The 21594-nt window shown below is 35.0% G+C and overlaps 1 non-coding gene across 1 annotated transcript; it reads left to right on the forward strand.

Annotated features, from left to right (window-relative positions):
• Nucleotides 1–8204: 8204 nt before the first annotated feature.
• On the forward strand, nucleotides 8205–8401 carry LOC118709650. The gene has a single exon (XR_004985077.1). It is a non-coding gene; the product is annotated as a U2 spliceosomal RNA (small nuclear RNA).
• Nucleotides 8402–21594: the final 13193 nt, after the last annotated feature.

A 21594-nucleotide genomic window follows, 5' to 3' on the forward strand; every position in this document is an offset into this window, starting at 1 on the left:
AACCGAAAGACAACACCTGATTTATAGCAATTGTAAATATTATCGTTAATAACTGATGCTGAGCTTTGATTATCAGGGCAATATTTGGAGATGGAATATTGGTAGATTCATGGTGCCATCCTTAAAAGGAACCCTGCACAACTCAAAGTCATGTCTGGGAGCAGCTCTTCAAATTAATATCAAGGAGTTTTGATCTGGCTGTTTTGTCACTGCCCATGCTGAGAACGGACATTCAAATACTACACTCTGTTGGTTTTTCACTCTCAGACCTAATTCCAGGCCATTAGACATAGCTTTTATAGTGTTCCTGCCAACAATTCCTGGGTGTACTAGAAAGTAGGCTAAAAGCAATTCTTTCTAAAATAGCCACGATTTCCACATCACAGGAACCTCTTCATAGCTGATAGCTCATATTGACAGTTTGTAACTCACTTGACTTCCTCAAACAGTTTCTTTATTGACAAACCTCTCCATTTCTACTTCCTCACATACTCATCAAATGCTATCAGATCAATCTTGTAACCTTGAATGTTTAACTGTAGAATGCCTTAAATATGAAGATGCTGATATTCTAATATTTAGCACTTAATATCTGTATAATGCTTCTGACTTCTGAATGCACTTATTATTTATACCCAACTTACACCCCCAAAATTCAGACCTGATTTACAACAAAAAAGCAAATCACCAAACAAATAAACCAAAAATCACACTGGACTGTACAATAAAGCTGACATTTTTAAAAGTGAGAAATCATTGATAGAGACTGAAAAAAATAAGTCTACTAAGAATCTGAGTAGAATAAGACATTTAAATCCTAATTTAGATCTAGATTTCTTGGTAGCTATATCGGGATGGGAAACATAAATATTATATAGTTTTCAATGTCTACAGAAAAGAGACATTTTCTTATTCTTGTTTTGATTATTTTTATTATTACTCTTCAGAGGAGCAGAAAAGCCATTCTAATTTTTCATATTTTTGTGTCTGGTAGAAACTAATCAAACAGCTCTTTTATGTTATTTTTATTATTATTATTAATTTTTTAGAGAGAGAGAAAATAAGAGAGAGAGAGAGAGAAACATATATGAGAGAGACATCAATCTGCTGCTGGGGATTGAGCCACAACACAGGCAGGTGCCCTGACCGCGAATTAAAGCTGTGACCTCAGTGCATGGGACAATGCTCAAACTAAGCCATAATGGCCAAGGCTCAACCAGCTCTTTTAAAAAACATAGCACAGTCAATGGAAGCCTTGCAAATCATAACTTCTTATAATCAAAGACATATTCACAGCTAAGATCTTTGCTGAGAAATAGTAAAAGTCTCAGGCCATTCTAAGTATGGAAGACTAGACAAACGCACGGTCTTCCCCTTTAAATGTAGGTTCACATTATGACCAGAATAGACAGGGGTAGATATTTTAGTTTGTCATCTTTCCTAGGTTTCCAGAAACAGTGAGTCAAAGACCCAAGTGTTGCCTACCCAGCAACAGAATTAAAAGCCTTACTTATCCTTAAGGATAAAGCGCAGTGGAGTAATCTGTATACGGAGGGAAGGCATTGCATAACATTCAAGTATGAAAGGTTCAATATTTGTATATAGCATGCATATATTGGAAGATAAAACATTTTGAAATTTTCTTATTATGAAAAATAAGGAAATACTGGGAAGAAGTCTTCATATATAGACACTTAGTGACTAGAGAGAAAACCATCTAACAAATGACAGTGCACTAAAGGTCCATCAAGAAGTAGCTAGGAGCATATGAATAAAATTCAGCTCTAAGAATATAGGAACAAGAACTATTTAGTGAGGCAGCATCAGGGAAGTCTGATAGCAGGCAGCAGCATAGCCCCACCCTAAGCCAGGGGTCAGTTGAAAGATAATGGAGCCTTCAGTGAATTGGCAAGGTCAAGGTCAGGCCACAGACCAAAAGACCAGAGTTCTGAAGAGATTAACAATAATCTCTACTTAAAATGCCTTATTACCATTTCAACTAGGTTGCCCAAAATGTCAGCCTTGAGTCAGAGGCATTTAGCAGAATAAAAAGCAAAGTTCTTACCATACTCTTGACACATTGAGAAATTCAAAGTTTTTAAGAAGGACTGTGCTGAGAATTTTGTTCCAAACGAAATGGTATCACCATTAGGCCAAGGTGAAGCAAAAATATGAAAAATGCTATTTGGGCCTCAGGATCTCTGAGATACAATGCACAGTTTAATTCATTCTTTGTTTGTTTTCTTTCAGGTAAAGATAAAAGCAATAACAACAAAAACAAAAACCTTACATATGAATCTAGGAAGCAGATTGATTGGCATTGCAACCCTCAGGTGCACATTTGAAAAGTTCAAATTCCTAGGCAGAATCTTAACAAAACTTACGTTGCCTGTGGTTATCTAGTGAGCTTTCTTTTTGGTGGATGCCTTCATCCTGTTAGGTTCAAACTGAAATTGTGAGGGGGATTGCTACAATGATATTCCCCAAGTACAGCACAGAGAGAACAAACAGTTCAAAAGAGTCTAAATTATTAAACGGTACAAAATATTCTGTCATGAGACAAGGTCAAGATTCAGATCTAAGGTGGATTTAGGAGGAAAATCAATCTCAGCAGTTCCCTACCTCAGAGTCTAGCAAACAATTAGTGCTGACACCTCTCCCAGAAGACTGGGCCACCATTCCTTCCATCAGCCCTCCCACAAGGAAAGCAGCCCTGCCCCAGTGTGATCACAAAGAGAGACTGGCTGAGGCTCAGAAAATCACCTATCTTTGTAACTGTCCAATGCCTTCAGTTTAGAAACGAGCAAACATCCAAGAATGCATGGTCTTGACATTTTGGATAGACTTAAAACAAACTTTCAAACAAGAAAACTTTATTGCTACAAAAATTATTACAAATGAATTCCACCCTATCATGTGATGATATTCCAGTAATTTCTCTAGAAGGAATAAATAAAATAAAAAATCAAAACTCAAATCCAACATACACTGGAAGCATATAATGCTAGAAATGTTAACAATTCTATACAAAAGACTCAGGATTCAGTAATGCTTGTTCCTTTGAGCCACTATATTCATTCTTACTCCCACACTTTTCTTATTGCTTGTGAGGGGGGAAAAAATTATAATTTTAAGTAAGCTACGTACAATAAATGTAATATAAGAGTGCAAAAAAAAGAAACATAAATTCCATGTCTAAATTTTAAGCACAAAAAAAAAGAAGAATATTTAAATTAAGGATGACCCATAAACTCACACACATATAATTTTAGCAAATTCCTTACTTAACATATTTTGGGCCTTCGTGTACAGTTCCAAGTAGAATATTGCTCAGAATATATATCTCAATGATTAAATAAGTCTATTAGACATTATTCCTAATCATAAAATATCTTCTACCAGGTATATTAAAATTGAGATGAAAAGAAATTTGTACGCTGGCTAAATATGGAAACATGACTAAAACTTATATCATTCTGGTGTACAATTAATATAAATATAGCATAGATAACCTACCATCAATTAGAATGACATTTACTTTTGAAATGCTATTTCTCTGTTCTGTAAGCCATGACCAAATTGTCTTGATCCTTTAAATAAAGAAATACTAGGTCATTCGGGGGGGGGGGGGGGGGGGGGGGGGGGGGGGGAAGATGAGTGCTAATCTTGAGGTAAAAGCAAAAACCTCAGTCATCTTAGGACACCAAGAGTTTGAAAGACAGCACTTTTTTGGGAATATGGTTGACATTTTCCACATATTTCAAGAAGGTTTTGCTGATCTAAAATTGTAGCAGATGGAGAAGCAGGAAGTGTGAATTGAGAAAATATTCAAGAGACAAAAATCTAAACTAGGCCAGCCACATAGGCCTCTTACAACTGAGATTAGGGGATGGAAATACTTTAATAATTTATAAAAGATATAACAGATTTATTAGACATGCAATGAATCTAAGTCCTAGATTGTGGGACAGAAACAATAAACATGGGAAAAGTCAGACACCACAGTAAAAAGAGGAAATAGTTCTCCATCACTTTGCAGACTAACTCAAAAGTTTCTATCTATTAACCTCAGCAATATGCTTCTCCTTAGGCAACTTCTTATTTATTTTGACAATCACATTCCAAACATTCGTCCAAACAAAACAAAAATAAATAAATAAATAATACCACACATATTGAATATTTATAAAATCAAAATCCCTGGGTTCAAATCTTAGATATACTGCATCCTAGTCATGTGACCATAGGAAATACCTTAGTCTCTAAATAATAGATGTAAATTTGAAAGAGTGATTTTTATATATTTTGTTATAAAGATTAAATGAACTCCACTATAGCCCTGACTGGTTAGGCTGAGTGGATAGAGCATCAGTCTGAGGACTGAAGGGTACCAGGTTCGATTCCAGTCAAGGGCATGTACCTTGGTTGTGGGAACATCTCCAGTAGGGGGTGTGCAGGAGGCAGCTGATGGATGTTTCTCTCTCATCAATGTTTCTAACTCTCTATCCCTCTCCCTTCTTCTCTGTAAAAAAAAAAAAAAAAAAAAAATCAATAAAATATATATTTTTAAAATGAACTTTACTATAATTAAATTACTTGACATTTTCTCATCTTCATGGTTTCCAAAAATCTAAGAGAAAAGTGTAATAAAATTAAGTGATATAGATATTTTTCAAATAAATTTGCAGTCCAAATAAATATATCTGTGTGGGCTAAAAATGAAGTAATTCCTTCTTTTACTACAGTGAATATTAGAAAAAGAAAACGGGGAAATGGGCAAAAAGAAAAAAGAGGAAAATGTTTTAAATCAAGATTCCAATCGTATTACCAACCCAATCGTTCTGTACATTATGTTGTAGAGAATTTGATAATTTCCCAAAATGTCTTTTGATTCAGTAAGAACTAAACAGAGTGACTTAATTTACATTGCAAAGCAAGATCTGTTTGTTTACTTATACCATCCTATTACATGGAGAAAATAGAAAAACTATGTGCACACCAGCCTTAGACATATATTTGAAGTAGACTGTGCTTCAACCAAACACAGTGTGTGTTTGTGCTTTTGGCTAGAGCACAGCACAGAAATGTGTTTACAGACTGTTGAACAAACTTAATGTTATGTTTCCAAATATCAGTAATATAAACAGAGTAAGAAAATTCCAATATGTTTTTGAACTTTATCCATTAAAAAAAAAATGCACTTAAAAGTTTGTGTTCTAAATTCTGTATTTTAGAAGACATAAAAGGGGGTATATCCACCAAGGCTTTCTTGTTCTTGGTTCTTTGATAACATCCATCATCTTTCCACTTGCAGGTGATTCAAAGAGTCAGAACTGAGGCAAAAGTCAGATTACATAATATAACACACAATAGTAAAACTCTGCAAAAGGTAAGTGATGAACAGATGAGTAGTTTCCATGGTAGCAGCACAAAAAGAAGTTTGATTTGTGAGTGAACCAAATGGTCCAGGTGTCCTCAACATGGTGCCAGTGGTAGATTTTAAGTATCATTCTCAAATAATATGCATTTTTTGAAATGTAAAATTTACAATAATATCCATATGTCTACATAACTTTACCTGGCTAATAACAAATATAGCCTCCATCCACTTTTAAAATGGATGTGACTCAGAAGAAGTTAAAAAACTGAAAGAATAACATGTAATTTCTAGAGGTATCTCAGAATTACTAATTAAAACCTTATTTTCACAAAACCTATTCTATGAAGCACTAGTTCATAGAGAGTTAAATAAATATAAAATTATTTAATGGATATTCAGAACCATTAACATCTTAATGAGCATTGTTCATCCCCAAGAGTGTGATGCAAAAGGCAGAGCTTCAAAAGCTTGGCTACCCAGGGAGATTTCTTTATCCAGCTCCTGCTCCAGCTCCAATATTTTAAGGAAAACACTTGGAGAAATAATGTAAAATTAAACTCCCTAGCCAGACATTCAATGATAGATAACAAAGGATAATTTTATAATTCAATTCAAATCAATTACTTTTTAGTGAGTAACATAATGGCTGTGCCTTTGACACCATGTTATTTTCCAAAGAGCAATAACCATATAAGTAGACTGCTGGGTCCCAATTGGATGAATAATTTTCCACATTTTTTTTAATCATCTGGGCAAATTACCTTTGGGGGAAGATACCCCTAAGAAGTTAGCAGGTACAAAGAAAGAAAAAAAAAATAGAGATATGAACAGTAAAAGACAGGGAAGAAAAAAATAAAAAGACAGAGAACCTTTTATCTACAAGCTCTAGAACATAGACACTGGTGAAACTGTGAAAAATGTAAATACAGCCAAGAGCTATATTTTATATGTAGAATTACCAGGATTTTCAGTTTGCTCTATTCTAAATCTGTCAAAACAAACCAAAAAGAAAGAAGCAAATACTTTTCTAATTAAACTTGAATGACTGTGAATCTCCATTGTCATATTGTACTTCCTAAGACTCAAAGTTTATGTGACTGCTTCTAATATCATAAAGGCCTATAGGATTGATGTTATTTATGAATGAATCAGAAGCATACTTTATTTCTACAAGAATTACTGCTATAACCTACAGAGAGAAAATAAGATTGAGGTCATCTTTTCCTTCCTACCTACTTTATCAGTTGTTCAATTATACCCAAGGACTATATTTAAGCTGACAACTGATTATTTCTCTTGTATTCCCTTTGCTCATACTGTTTTTAGCTTCCTTACTCTTCCATTAGCTGCACTGTCCTGTTTTTGCCTGCATCTGTTTTTCATTAGCCTCCCAGAGAGATAAGTTTCTATTCAACAATATTTATGAAGTACCCATGATAGCATGAGACTGAATATATGTATTTGGGAAGATTTGTTTCAAGATTAGAAGAAGCAGACAATCTCTCAAAGGAGCAAAGGACAAAAATAGCTGCTACTTTATCAACCAATAATAAAAGTAATTATTTGATAAGTGGCTTTTTGTGAGAGTAGTATATGAGATAGGAAAACTCTTGTTTCCTAGTTTGTGTAATGCTATTTTGATATTACCTAAGGATTGCTTTAGAAACTATTACTCCTCATTTGTAGAATGGCAAGAGGTTATACATGTTAAAAAGAAATATAAATATTCTTTTTTTTTAATATATTTTATTGATTTTTTGCAGAGAGGAGGAGAGAGGGATAGAGAGCTAGAAACATCGATGAGAGAGAAACATCGACCAGCTGCCTCTTACACACCACCCACCGGGGATGTGCCCACACCAAAGTACATGCCCTTGACCGGAATCGAACCCGGGACCTTTCAGTCCGCAGATCGACGCTCTACCACTGAGCCAAACCGGTTTCGGCAGAAATATAAATATTCTTATTGAATCTTTGTTGTTTGACATGTAACAATATTTTAAATGCTGATGTGATTTTTACTGAATTGTCTCCTTTAACAACTATTTTTTACATGGCTGTCATTAAAATATTGAATTATCAAAAATTAATGTAGTATACTGTACAAAATAAATGAGCTAAGAATGTAGTTGTTCCAAAAATATAAAACTGAATTTATTTAAATTAATTAGATTTTTTACTGAATACCTTCTGTATAACTAGATTAAGGGCATACTCTGTCAATTGTGTTATTTCAGTAAACTACAGTATTAAGAGTGGATTTTCTAGTATGGATATCCTTGACATTTTATTTCATTGTGGTTAACACAAACATTCTAATTAGAGTAAAAATATTCAGAGAAAAGTATTTGTCATACATTTGTTATTAGGCAGGAGATATGTAAAAGGGCTAATGTTTACAATGGAAAAAATGTATATGCATGATAGAAATAGACTTTAATATATTAGCTGAGTTTCACTGGGTTGCAAGAACAGCCACCAACTGGTGCTAGCATAAACAAAAAGCATACTTCTAGGAAGATACTGGCATGTCTGTTAAACAGACCATGTTTCTTATCTCAAGGGAGGGAAGCCCAGCTAAGCAACTGGCTCTCAGGTAAAGCAAGTATCATAGCAGGTGGGAGAATTCAAAGATCTCAGGGGCGCTGCCATTAACAAAACTCAATTAACAGACGCTCTGTGTCTCTCAGTTCAACTTCCTAAATCCCTGGGATTTGGTGATGTCTACTGCTTCAATGAAGTGTTCACCTCTGACCCCATCAGCACCAGTAGACCAAGGAGGGCATATAGCACAGCTAGAGTGACTGAGAACCACGCCCCAAACACCCCTTTTCTGAACCAGAGGTAATTTCCAGAGGAGTAGTATCTGTTCTTATCAGTTTAATATCTGATGCGTCCTCTATCCAAGGACAATTTATTAAATGGATTTTACAACTAAACGTTGTGCTCAGTCTTCCTTTGTAGCACACAGGGAGAAGTATTACAAAATGCATTTAATTTTATTTATATACGTAAACACAGGGGAGGGGGACAGACCCTAATGGGCTTTAATGTTTCTTTTTTCTTCTCCCTTTGTGCTTTTGCAGTCTTGGATGCAAAAATGTAATTATTCGACTGTTAAATTTTTTAAAAAGCTGAAAACTTAATGGCATGATAAGAGAATAAAGTAGCTTTTCTATTTACTAATATATTATCAAGAATATAAGGGCCTGGTGCCTTTTTAGAAATAGGGTTTTCTTTTGTGCACTCAAGACATTACAGCTTCTGACTACGCCTAGATCAAAGGATTTTATTCTGTGACTGCGGACCATACTTCATGAAGTTAGCAAAGTGTTTTTTTAACCTGCCCTGTAGAAAAGTCAATAATCAGCCTTACTTGCTGAAACATTCAGAACTTACCAAGGAATTCACTGACTAAAAAAAGTGGCACATAAGGAAGCAAAGATAAAAATAAAAAAAACCACTGAGTTCTTCAAGTAACTACGTAACCTCCCTTGACACTAAATAACACAAATCATAGTTACTCTTCTGCCTATTCTATGGTGGCATAATGAACTAAATAATAAAACTGTAGGTAGTTCTTTTTGATCATGGTGAGGGAAGAACTGACTTCAGTGGCCATTGTGAAAGAGGTCTGTGGTCAAAAATAGCTGAATTTGTTTTTCTCCCTCTGGTAATAACCAAACACTTAACCCCTCTAATGAATTCCTTTTGTTGGATCATGGGAGTGGGGAATGGAAAACAGGAAATTGCAAGATGCAGAGACAGGCTCTTATTGTCTGGCCACTGACTGCTGAGCCACAGCAACATCAGTGGGGCTCAAGTGAGAAGAGAAATGACAAAGCACAATGATTCCTTTGTACGTTCAGCAGTGTGTTAGATTCAGGGCCAGATACCAACAGGGCGATGAGACGGGAAACAAGCATGGCTGTCTGAGGGAGGATGAAAGCCTTGCTGATTTGCACACTGGCAAATGACATGTGGGCACACACCAGGGATTTTCCACAAGGCTCCATCTTTTTTCTTTTATTTCTTTCTTCGGAAGAAGAAAATCAATTAAACTTGGAGCCTTTGACCTTCACCCTCAAGGACTCAAACTAGCTAGAATGGCAATCCCTCTATGATAACATGCTATGTTACCTTGAAAGAAATTGCACTGAGAATGGAAGGCAGAAGTTTGTGAGTATAGATAAAGGAAGCTATTAAAACTGATGCCATTATGCTCCACAGGTTCAGGCAGCATTACCGGAATTTTGCTGGTAGATATTGTGAGTCATGGCAATTCAATTTTAATAGGAAGTGTGTGTGTGTGTGTGTGTGTGTGTGTGTGTGTGTGCACGTCTATGCGTGTGTATTGATAACTTCTCCAAGTAATATGATTGATGCAACTAACATTGACACAGTAGATTCTAAAATTAATCTCAAGCTATGTATGACTATAGCTGACTTCATTATATGCAGAGAAGACTCCATCAAGAATCCTAGGGTCTCCCTCCAAAAAGCTTGAGCAGAAGCTGTGGTCTGGAGCCATCTAGATCAGACCCCAATACATTAGGTTGGCTTAGCTGTTACGCCCAGACTTCATAATCCCCAAGTTCCACCAGGGAGCCGAGTCCGATGCAATAAACAAAAGATCCTTTTCCATGCTAGCATGGGCTCTGTCCCACTCACACCGGCAGCAGGGCAGAAGAGAGTGCAAATTTCACCCAGTCCAGGGGTTTTACTCTGGTCGGTGGTGATGTCACTGCCTTGGCTAACCCTGATTGGTTGGGTGAGGGCTAGGGTTCAGTTACAGAATGGAGGATAACTCTGCCCTAGCCCATCCTCACCCCACCCTGCCCTCTCACTAGCCAGGCCAGTTTTAGATCAATAGTAACCATTGCCTAGCTGCAATCTATTTCTTATTGTGATTCAGACACATTACAGTAGACAGAACCCAATTCCAATATATAAATAATTAAAATTAGCCTTGTTCTAGTTGTACTATATTAAGAAGAAATAAATGTTTGGACTTAGTGAAAATCATCACATAGGCCCTAAAAAATTGAATATTTACATATTTAATAAGTCTACTAACCATGCTATGCTAGACACTAAAGTAGGAGCTTGCAACTCATTTTGAATTTTGTTTGGTGGAAAAGAAAAGCATCAAACTAGAACACTGTTAACATAAAGAAATCATTGAAATCTGTAAAGAATTTTTGTGAGTTTATTTGAGCCAAACTGTCGACATATGCCAGGAAGCAGAACCTCAATGAATTGAGATAATGCTCCAGAGAATGGAGGATTACATCTGTATTTATACATTGCAATAAAAGGACAGGGATGTAGGGGAGTTGCATGAAGTTCATTGGTGACAGATTAAGGAGGTAGGATAAAGCAAAACAGGGGAAACCTCTGTGATAGGGTAAAAAAGTGAAATGATGGACATGTGCTTCTTTTACATAGATGGATACAGGATAGTTTTATATAATTAACAGTTGACAATTAACTTGATAACAATAATAATAAAGGAATGCCCCAGTGCCATTTGTTGTGCCCTGAAGAGTCTGGGATAAAAAGGAAGTTACAAGTTACCCAGACATCTCACATATATGTTATGGTAGAGGCAAAAAGGCAAATGGGCTCAGTAAAGATCTAAGTTGATCTTTGTCAGGGGAAAATACTGGCCTAGAACATGACTACCCACTATAACCTGTTTATAGTTAAGTATTTAATTTTCAGACCATCTTTTGTGTTTATTTTAGGTCTCTGAGTTTGCAAGACTGCCACACAGGCCTCCCCTGAGCTTGTCAGGTTAGCATGTGGCTCTTTTTGTCCACAAGATAGGATGAACTTGGATGCAAGTGATCATATTCAACAGTTTCTAGTTGAAATGGATGGAAAGCCAGAAAAGGGAACTGCACAAGCTGGTATACACATTAGGCTTTTGGAAGGTTCAGTGGAAGCACTCATTATAAAGACAATGGAATCAAATGGCTCTTGCTAAGCATAATAAATGCAATTGAGAAAGACACTGAAAGGCTGAGGGTAATTTTACAAATCAAAAGCAAAATGTAAGACAGAGCTCCTCCTAGGCGGCATATAATGTCACTCTGATTTTTTAGTGCAGGACAAAAAGATCAGAGGATCTGGGCCAGTAGCAGGTCTCCAAAGAAAGTTGGTATTTCAACTCTATTGTCAAGGCTCTGGGTAGATAGCAGTGGGACTCTGAGACACGGGATGGGGCCATGTGGGTAGAAAATATTGAAGCCTCTGATCCCCTTGAAACCTGCTGGGGCAGAGTATTACGTTGGTGGAAATATTTATGTCATGAAAGTGAAATAAATTTTTAGGGGAGAAATAGGCAGGTTTAGGATATTTTAGGAATTAAGGGGTCCATGGAAAAAACACAGGGCTACCGAGTTGCAAAAGGATACATTTCCATAAGACAAGGGAGCTGGGAGTGGCAGAAGTTATATTTCCACAAGATAAGGGAGCTGGGAGTAGCAAAAGGTACACATTTACAAAATAAGAGGGAGGAAGAAAAGCCCAGAGGGAATAGGAGAACAATAAGGGAGAATAAGGTGCAAAACTCACTACTTCACCTGAAACTTGAGCACAGGAGTTGCTATCGTGACCAAATCAAAGGGAAATAGTGAGCAATCAAAGGGGATATTGAGGCACAAAAAACTGCAGCCTTTATAAACCATAGGGAAAGGGACTTGGTGGGACTCTTTCCCCCTCCTCAGCTGGGAGTTTATGCTTATTTCTCAATAAATTTCCACCTTTGCTGTACTATCTTCCATTCATGGTTTCATTCTTCAACTCCACCAGACAAAGAGCCTGGGAATCATCCTGCCCAGGAGAATACCACCATTCCAGTTCAAATTTCTCATTTCAAAAGGCTGCCATCTTTGAGTAGGAGGGGTGAGGAACCTTTCTTCTGCCAATGGCCATTTGGATAGCATCATTCATGGGCCATACAAAATTACCAACTTAAACCTTAGCCAGTCAAACATTTAATTAACTCATCCCTAATGCCTTGTCAGGGCCAGACCCAATGATTTCACAGGCTTTATACGACCCATGAGCCAGATATTCCCCACCCCTGCCTGAGAGGAAAATGTCCTACAGCAGGTCCAGGCTGCTATAAAACCAGTTCTAACACTAGGGCCATGGTCTTATGAAACTATTACTATCTTCACATTTCTGCAAGATCCAGGCTTTCTGAATAAAGAATGATTGAACAGGCGCTCTGAAGATAGGTCTCCCCTAGAGCCATTTGCTTATATTCCAAAACATTGGGGGTGCGGTAGGGGGTGGAGAGAGGAAGGCTTTCAACTTTTTCTCCTCCCTGGAGAAAATGTGTTTATATTCCAGAGCAAAAATTTCTCTCTGGAGAGAAGATAGCAGATGTGTCTGCCACCCTATAAGCTGTAGCTGTTATAACTTCAGGCTTTTTCTTTTATAGTGTAACCACTGCAGATACAAGTGACATTTGACCCTCATTCTATTATCTCATGGGAAGTTAGGGCACTACTAAGATGCTCTGTGAATAAATAATTCTCTCATCCAGAGATCTGCAGTTTCTCTTAGAAAATGACTAGATGGTAGGCAGATAGATACATAGATAATGATAATGATACATAGATGTTGATGATGATGATGATGATGAGAGATACCGTGTTTCCCCGAAAATAAAACATCCTCTGAAAATAAGACCTAGTGCATGGAAAAATAAGACATCCTCTAAAAATAAGATCTAGCGCACCTTTGGGAGCAAAAATTAATATAAGACACTGTCTTATTTTCGGGGAAACAGGGTAGATAGAAGATAGATAGATGATAGATAGATAGATAGATAGATAGATATAGATAGATATAGATAGATGATATAGATAGATAGATAGATAGATAGATAGATAGATGATAGATGATAGATAGATAGGTAGATGATAGATAGATGATGATAGATAGATAGATAGATAGATAGATAGATAGATAGATAGATAAAAGGTCAAATAATTTGTTTACTTACAAATAAAGAAGCATCTCAGATCCTTCAAAGTTTTAAACTTTAAAATGTGACTCAGCACTCATGGTGGAGAAAATGCTGTTGTTACGTGGGATAACTGCAATTCCCAGTAGGAATTTCACAGATTAAATCCCAAGAGTTCTGGAGCAAGACCATGTCATCTATAGTAGAGAGTGAAACATCATTTAAAAACCAAATTCTGAATTGTTCCAAATTCAGAGTTGGCAAGAGCCATGAAGGAGCATGAAATACTTTTCACAAGAAGGCAGAAGGGTAGTAAGAGTCTGAAAGTGACACGGAGGGGAGAGCAAAGAGTGTTCAAATGCTGCCTCTCTACTCTGAGCAATATGAAAAAGGAGAATATGAAGATTTGCTTACAAAAAGAAAAGGTTGATCAAGGTCATCAAGAGAAAACAAGATTTCATTTAAATCCTAGGTGTAGAAAGTATTTTGTAAAGAGTTTTGAGACCTCTGGAGTCCATTAATAATGGAATGGTGGACTTAGGACAGGAGTTTCAGATGAATAGAAGAAAGAGAGGATGGGTCAGAAAACAGAAGCATCAAGTGGTCTGATATGAGAATAAGACAAAACACCAAAATTATTGGGGTCCTCAATTCTATTCCATTGGTTCTTTTATCTGTTTTTCTGCCAATACTATGCTGTTTTGATTGTTGTTGTTTTGTAATGTAATTTGAAATCAGGAGTATGATACTTTCAACTTCATTCTTTTTTTCTCAGGTTAGCTTTGGCTATTAGAGGTCTTTTGTGGTTTTATACAATTGTCATATGTTTTGTGAATTTCCTCCATAATGCATATGAAATATAAGCTTATATCTCTTTGAATAATTATTCATTAAAATTTTGTCTTCCTCCCCTCTCCCTCCAAAAAGGGGGGGAGGACAGGACCTGTTTCTGGTCCACCATATGTCCCTGGTGTTCTAAATCTGAAACTTAGTAGAAATTTAATACATAGTGTGTAAATTAATTGGTACAAAAATAGTGTACTTCTAGCTGAAACCAGTTTGGCTCAGTGGATAGAGCATCTGTCTGTGAACTGAAAGGTCTCAGGTTCAATTCCGGTCAAGGAAATGTACCTTGGTTGCGGGCACATCCCCAGTAGGGGATGTGCAAGAGGCAGCTGATCAATGATTCTCTCTCTTTGATGTTTCTAACTACCCCTCTCTCTTCCTCTCTGTAAAAATATCAATAAAATATTTTTTTTAAATAGTGTACTTCTAAAGGGCTCAAGCATCAATAGTCTGAGAGTTCCTAGAGTCTTTGAAAGACTTTGGTGTTTGCTATGCTAGAAGACTGGAAGGGTATTGGCAGAAGACTGAGTAGCATGATTTTAAGTTTTGCATCTATATTTTCATAATGGGGGAAATTTTAACATCAGTATATAACTTACCTGAGAAAATTTTATTGCAAAATTACTTTTCTTTTATTGGAACATACAAATAACTTCTTTCACAGTGTCCTTGTTTCTTTCTCCTCTGTGCTCTGCCATCATTTATCAGCCAGAGAATAAGGCTATGGTTTAAAAGAAAAAAAAAGTGAAAAAAATAGGAGGGAGTCCAGAAGATAGACACTGAAAATCCTGGCTGACAACTAGGTCACCCAGGCTTGGGTATGTTTTAAATCTTCATACATCTGAGGACCCCTAAGGCAGCAGAGGCAACATTTTCCCAATAGAAACTAATACACATGCAGTATGTCCCCAGTTATATGCATGGTGCAACTTAATGCCCCATAAAGCAATGACAAAAATACTTCAGATTTTTGTCAGGGGTGACATACTCTAGGAAAAAGAATGAGGATTTGAGGTTAGACAGATCATGAACCTGACTCCCACTTTTAGCTAGGACTCATTTCCAAAACAACCTATATTTAGAATGAAATGAAGTAAAACATATAAAACATGCCATACGATAAAACATGTTTAATCCCCTTGCCTAATATTAAGGAATCAAATCTATATTGAGATGTTCTATAATTTAATTGTGTCACTGTAAATATTGTGGATGTAATATTGTACTGTATTTTTACAAGAAGTTACCTTTGTAAGAAACTAGGTAAAGAGTACATTAGGTTCTGGGTTACATGGGAGATCCATTCCTACAGTGCGATGTAACGTAATTTTCACCAGAAGTTGGAACCCACCTCCATAAGCAGCTCATCACTCACATGGAGCACATCCACAGCAGTAATGAAGTGAGACAGTAAAAGAATTTAAAGGAAGATAACAATTCCTAACCTTTACTTGTGGTAAATAAATAATAAAAAACATAAATCACATATGTACACACGTCGAAATGACAGAACTTTTTTTTTTTTAATAAATAAATGGGAGATGGCGATGAAATGACATGTTGACATTTGTAACCTGAGGACTGCCTGTATATGGGATCTCTCTAAGTCACTTTTTACAACTGCATGTGGATCCACAATTATCTCAAAACAAAAAATGTTTAATTCTAAAAAATCTATAGGGAGAGGGAAGAGAACTCATACAGGGGTACAGTGCAACTAGGGGAAACTTTAAAAATTTAAGTATTCATTTTCCATCATTCCACAGATGATATAAAAGGAAGTGCAATTTTGTTAAGTGACTTAAGCAACACATGGCTTGTTGTTGACAGAGTCAACAGAAAATGCTCAGTGTCCGAGTCCCAGAATGGTTTTATTATGCAAAACTAGGTGTTGTTTTTTTTTAAAGGACTCTTTGATATCTAATCCTTCTGGATATCACTTACTGTTCTCACTCTGGGGTTGCTATATTTGCATTGACAGCCTCTTATAGAGAGGACTATTTTTTTTCCTGAACAATCCTTGTGATTCTTAGTACTATTATAGTATAGACTTTCACAATCTCTCTCCAGAAAATTTTCTATTTCTGCTCTATGGCAGAAATGCCTCTTGAGATGTTGTATGCATGGAATCTTACTGTCTATAGGACAAGAATAATGCTCTTGTCAGTGACATATCCATCTTCTCATTTGTTAGAATATGCTGAATGGGAAAAATTCGACAATTGCAAATGAAATATATCAGATGTGCTAATTTTAATACTTAATTTGAAATATCAGTCAGGACTTGAGTTGCACCTTGATTGGTCATGGGGACATACCCACTCATGCAGAGCTATTCTAGTATACAACCAAGAGGATGGAGAAGAAACTTGAAAAACTGTTTTTGTAGAGTGAGGAGTATACATATGTGAGTCTAAATGGAGCCTTAAGTCAGCTAGTGGGGTAAGAAATTCTATTGTAACATTAACTTTTATAGTTGTGGCATTAAATAAACATAAATGATTTCTCACAGGAAAAACTTATAACCTATACCTCCCCATCACCTTGCAAACTAGTTTTAATAATTTGTAGCATGTTTCTAATGTGTCACAATGAACATTTGTAAAGACTTTTATTTTATAATACAGTTGGCCATTTTTTAATATTTTTTTCAATCAATTCCCTTAGAATAATATATAGAAAAATACTATTTCTGTATTTTAATATCATTTTATTGATTATAAAAACTCCCACTAAATAAAACAGTAAAATAATAGGATGTATTTCTAAGGTGTTCTTTTCTTAAATCTTGTCAATATTTCTCTACCCATGTTGATTTATTACTTCTCTCACCCTAACCTTTAAATCAGGTATGCTATTGCATTAAAAGTTGCCATCACAATGGACCATGAAGACCAGTCTTTCTTTATCATGGCTTAATGTTTCTTCCAACAAATTTTAATCATTCCATGTCTTTATAGCCTCAGGAGTTTGGTTTCAGCTTGTTTTGTTTTGTTGTTGTTGAGAAGCAATGTAAAACATTGGTGGTAACAAAGAACCATTTTTGTTTGATGTCTATTTTCTAAGATGTCTGTTTCTAGATATAAACAACAGAAATAAAAACAGTGGCAAAGGTAAAAAATGAAAATCCAGTCAAAGAGTAAAGCCTTTTGAGGGAGAGATTTCTGGGGTCCTTTAAGACATGATACAAAAAGAACCTAGACACATACCTATTTCCTTCATAAAATTAACTCAAAGTATATCATGGACCTAAATGTAAAACACAAAACTATAAAACTCTAAGAAGATAACATAGGAGAAAATCTAGATGACCTTGGGTGGGGTGATGGTATTCAGATAAAACACCAAAGACGTGATCTATGAAAGAAATAATTAATAAGTTGGACTTAATTAAAATTTAAAAATTCTGCTCTATGAAAGATGATGTCAAGAGAATGAGAAGACAGACTGGCATAAAATATTTGCAAAACACATATTTTGATAAATGACTGCTATCCAAAATATATAAATTCTTAAATCATAACAATAAGAAAAAAATGTGATTTTTAAAAATATATATTTTATTGATTTTTTTTTTTTTTTTACAGAGAGGAAGGGAAAGAGACAGAGAATTAGAAATACCGATGAGAGAGAAACATATATCAGCTGCCTCCTGCACATCTCCTACTGGGGATGTGCCCACAATCAAGGTGCATGCTCTTGACTGGAATTAAACCTGGCACCTTTCAGTTCTCATGGGACATTCTATTCACTGAGCCAAAACTGTTAGGGCAAAAATAATCTGCTTTAAAAATGAGACAAAGAAATAATCAAAGAAGATATGCAGATGGCAAATAAGTATCAGAAGAATGCTTCACGCCATGTCATCAGAGGAATTAAAATTGAAAAGATATAACAATAATTAAAACAGCAAGATAAGAATATAATACACACCTATTAAAATTATCAAATCTTGAACACTGACAACACAAAATGCTGTCAAAGATGTACAGCAACAAAAATTCTCATTCATTTTTAGTGGGAATGCAAAATGGTATAGCCACTTTGGAGCACAATTTGGCAGTTTATGACAAAGCTGAATATACTGTCACCATAAGATCCAGCAATCATGCTCCTTGGCTTTTACTCAAAGGACTTGAAAACTTGTATCTACACAAAAACCAGTACACAGTTGTTTATAGCAGCTTTATTCATGACTGTCCAAACCTAGAAACAACCAAGATGTCTTTCATTGGGTGAATAGATAAATGAAATGTGGAATAACAGACAATGGAATGCCATTAAGTGCTAAAAAGAAATGAAATGAAAAGACATGGAAGAACATTAAAGGTGTATTACCAAGTAAAAGACCAAACTAAAAGGGCTTCATACTTTATGATTCAAACCATATGACATTCTAGAAAAAGAAAATACTATGGAGACTGTAAAAAGATTAGTGGTTGTTAGAAATTAGGGAGCAGGAAGGATATATAGGCAGAGTATAGAGAATTTTTAGAGAAGCGAAAATACTCTACATGATACTATAATGATAAATATATATTTTTATACATTTTCCCAAATCCATAGAAAGTACAAGAGTAAACCTGAATGTAAACAATGGACTGAGGGTGATTATGAAGTTTCAACATAGGTTCTTCCATTGTAACATGTGTAGGGGCTGGGGTATGTGGAAACTTTCTGTCCTTCTCAATTGTGCTGTGAACCTAAAACTGCTCAAAAATAATCTTTACAAATGAAAAACATATATTAATGTCTGGAAAAATATTTCATACTAGTTAAATATGAAATAGTTATTGTCTTTGTGTTGTAAGCAACATGCCTGCCTGTGAAATATAATGACATTGAGGGAGAAACAGTCAAAGCCACAAGGTAAAGGCTTTAACATATCAATCTCAAAAATAATTATACATAACTTAGGTTAATAAGTGTACATAGTCTAAAATGACGGTATTACACTATTAAATAATATTATAACAAAAATAGGTTTCTGAAATCTTTATACTTGATAAGAAGGATAACTTTTGTTCTTTTTTACAATCTCAAGGGTGTTACAAAAATCTCTACAACTACAAAGAAAATTTATAAAAATTTAAAAAAGTAGAATTTCAGTTCATTATATTATCTGGGCACAGTAAAATTCTAGTTTAACAATGAAATGACAAAAAAGTAATAAAAATAAATAAATAAACCTCTTCAATTCTTAATAAGCACTCTTCTAAATAATTTGTAAATTAAAAAAGAAAATAAAAACTGAAAAAAATTAGAAGACTATGACTTTTTTACTTTCAAGAAAGCTATCTTTTCAAATAACAGTTATTCTTTGGATACATTGTTTTATTGACATTCTTTGTGAAGACAAATTACAAATAAAATATTGTTCTCTTTTTATCTCCTCATTCTTAAAAGCAGGTTTTGACAGTATAAAATATTATATCATCTGTAATTACATTTCCCAGAGGCAATAACTTTTTTCAATTCTATTTTGTGCTATTCTGGTAGATATATCCTTAACTCTGAATAAAATATTTATCTTTTTATAATCTAATAATTTTTTACATTATTTATTGTATCCTTCCTTTGAAAGATCAGAGTTTGCTCACATTACTCTCGCTTCTTGCCTTTGTCATTTGTTACACTTGATGTTTTATTTTTAACTCCTCTGTAGTTACTTAGTAATTTTAAGCAAAATTCTTAAGCCATTCTTTCTTATAACAATAACAATAACAATAACAATAACTTTAGATATGATCTAAACCACACACTGCAATAGAAAAGAATGATTGACCTACCATTTCATTTTCTGTCATCTGAAACTTCATTATTATGATGTCAAAAGGACAATAACATTACATTTAATTCATCTGTGCTTAGTCTAAAGTTTGATCAAAGTGTTCAAAAACACCAAACTGTAATTGTATTATTATATCTTTGTTAACTCTTCAGCCAAATAGTGTACTAGTATTTACCATGTTCCTGTGACTCTGAAACCTTCAAGTGCAATGAATTCTTTATTTTTAAATTGTTTTGACAACTCAAAATCAGGCCACATTTCACTCTGCTCAATATTAAGATCATTCATTGTACATATTTTTTTCCTGACATTTTAAATCCTTTTTGTTGTTATTACTAGCAAAGTTATATATTTTTCTGCAACATATCCTCAAAATTATCTAGGCTTTTAGAGATAGAGACCTGTCACTAAAATTTATAATCTTGTTGTGCTTCTCTTTTGAGCTAATGAATTTTTGAAAATGTTTGGTGGTCATGGTCTGCATTATAAATAGACAATTAATTTAATTAATGTTGCTACTACTGGATTCTGTTTCCTTATATAAATCTATTCCTCTAAGCTTTTCTCCTTGAAAGGGGAAAAAAAATGCACTCTCTGGGTACCTGAGAAAGACATGTGAATTTGCAGGCTTTATTTTAGAAGACTCATAGGCAGTAGCAGTCACCACAACAACAAAAAATTAATAGATTTGTATTTGCTTCTGCCAGACATCTCGGGAATCTACTAACTGGGGACCACTTTCTCTATTTTCAGTAATTAACTTTTTTCTTTGTTTTTCTTGTTGACTCTTTCAGATGTCCTCATTCTTCCTCCACCCTTTGCCCACCTCCACCAAGCCATCGCCACACTGTTGCCTGCACCTATGGTTTATGTATGTATGTTCTCCAGCTAGTTTTGATAAGGGCTTTTTGAGCCTCACAGATATTGTGAATCCAAAACTCTACAGAGAAGACTGGCTCCCACTTCCACTTATCTCTCTTTCTGTGTATTGTCTGGCTTCTAATTTCTTTGTTTAATTTTTGCTTTTTGTGTCATTTAAGTGTACTTCTTAAAAATAGCTAATTATGTTCTTTGTCTTTGTTCTTATGTTAGACAGGAGAATTTATCTAATCAGTGTTTAAAGTTGCTGCCACCTTATGTTGCATTTACTTTATGTTTTTTTTAATGTAATTTATAATTTGAATTTTGAGTGTTATTATAATTGTTTATTACATCATGGATCTCCTGTTAATGAATTCCCCATTAAGAATTATATTAAATTTTGGAGACATCTGTAAGCGTCAACAAGAAAAACAAAGAAAAAAATTAATTACTGAAAATAGAGAAAGTGCTCCCCTGTTAGTAGTTTCCCAAGATGTCTGGTAGGAGTAAATACAAATATATTATTTTGTGTGTGTGCGGTGACTGCTACTGCCCATAAATTTTGGAGTGGCAGCCTCAATTATTATTTTTCTGGCCCGCTGTTCATCACTGTTTCTTGAATCCAAAATCTTCATCTCCCTTGGCTTGTGATTATCTTTTTCTGATAATATATCTTCAAAACAAGTATATGGATGCTATTGCTAGGTAAACAAGGGCTATAGAAATACAACTATG

This window comes from Pipistrellus kuhlii, unplaced genomic scaffold (assembly GCF_014108245.1).
Source record: "Pipistrellus kuhlii isolate mPipKuh1 unplaced genomic scaffold, mPipKuh1.p scaffold_m20_p_1, whole genome shotgun sequence".
Lineage (NCBI taxonomy): Eukaryota > Metazoa > Chordata > Mammalia > Chiroptera > Vespertilionidae > Pipistrellus > Pipistrellus kuhlii.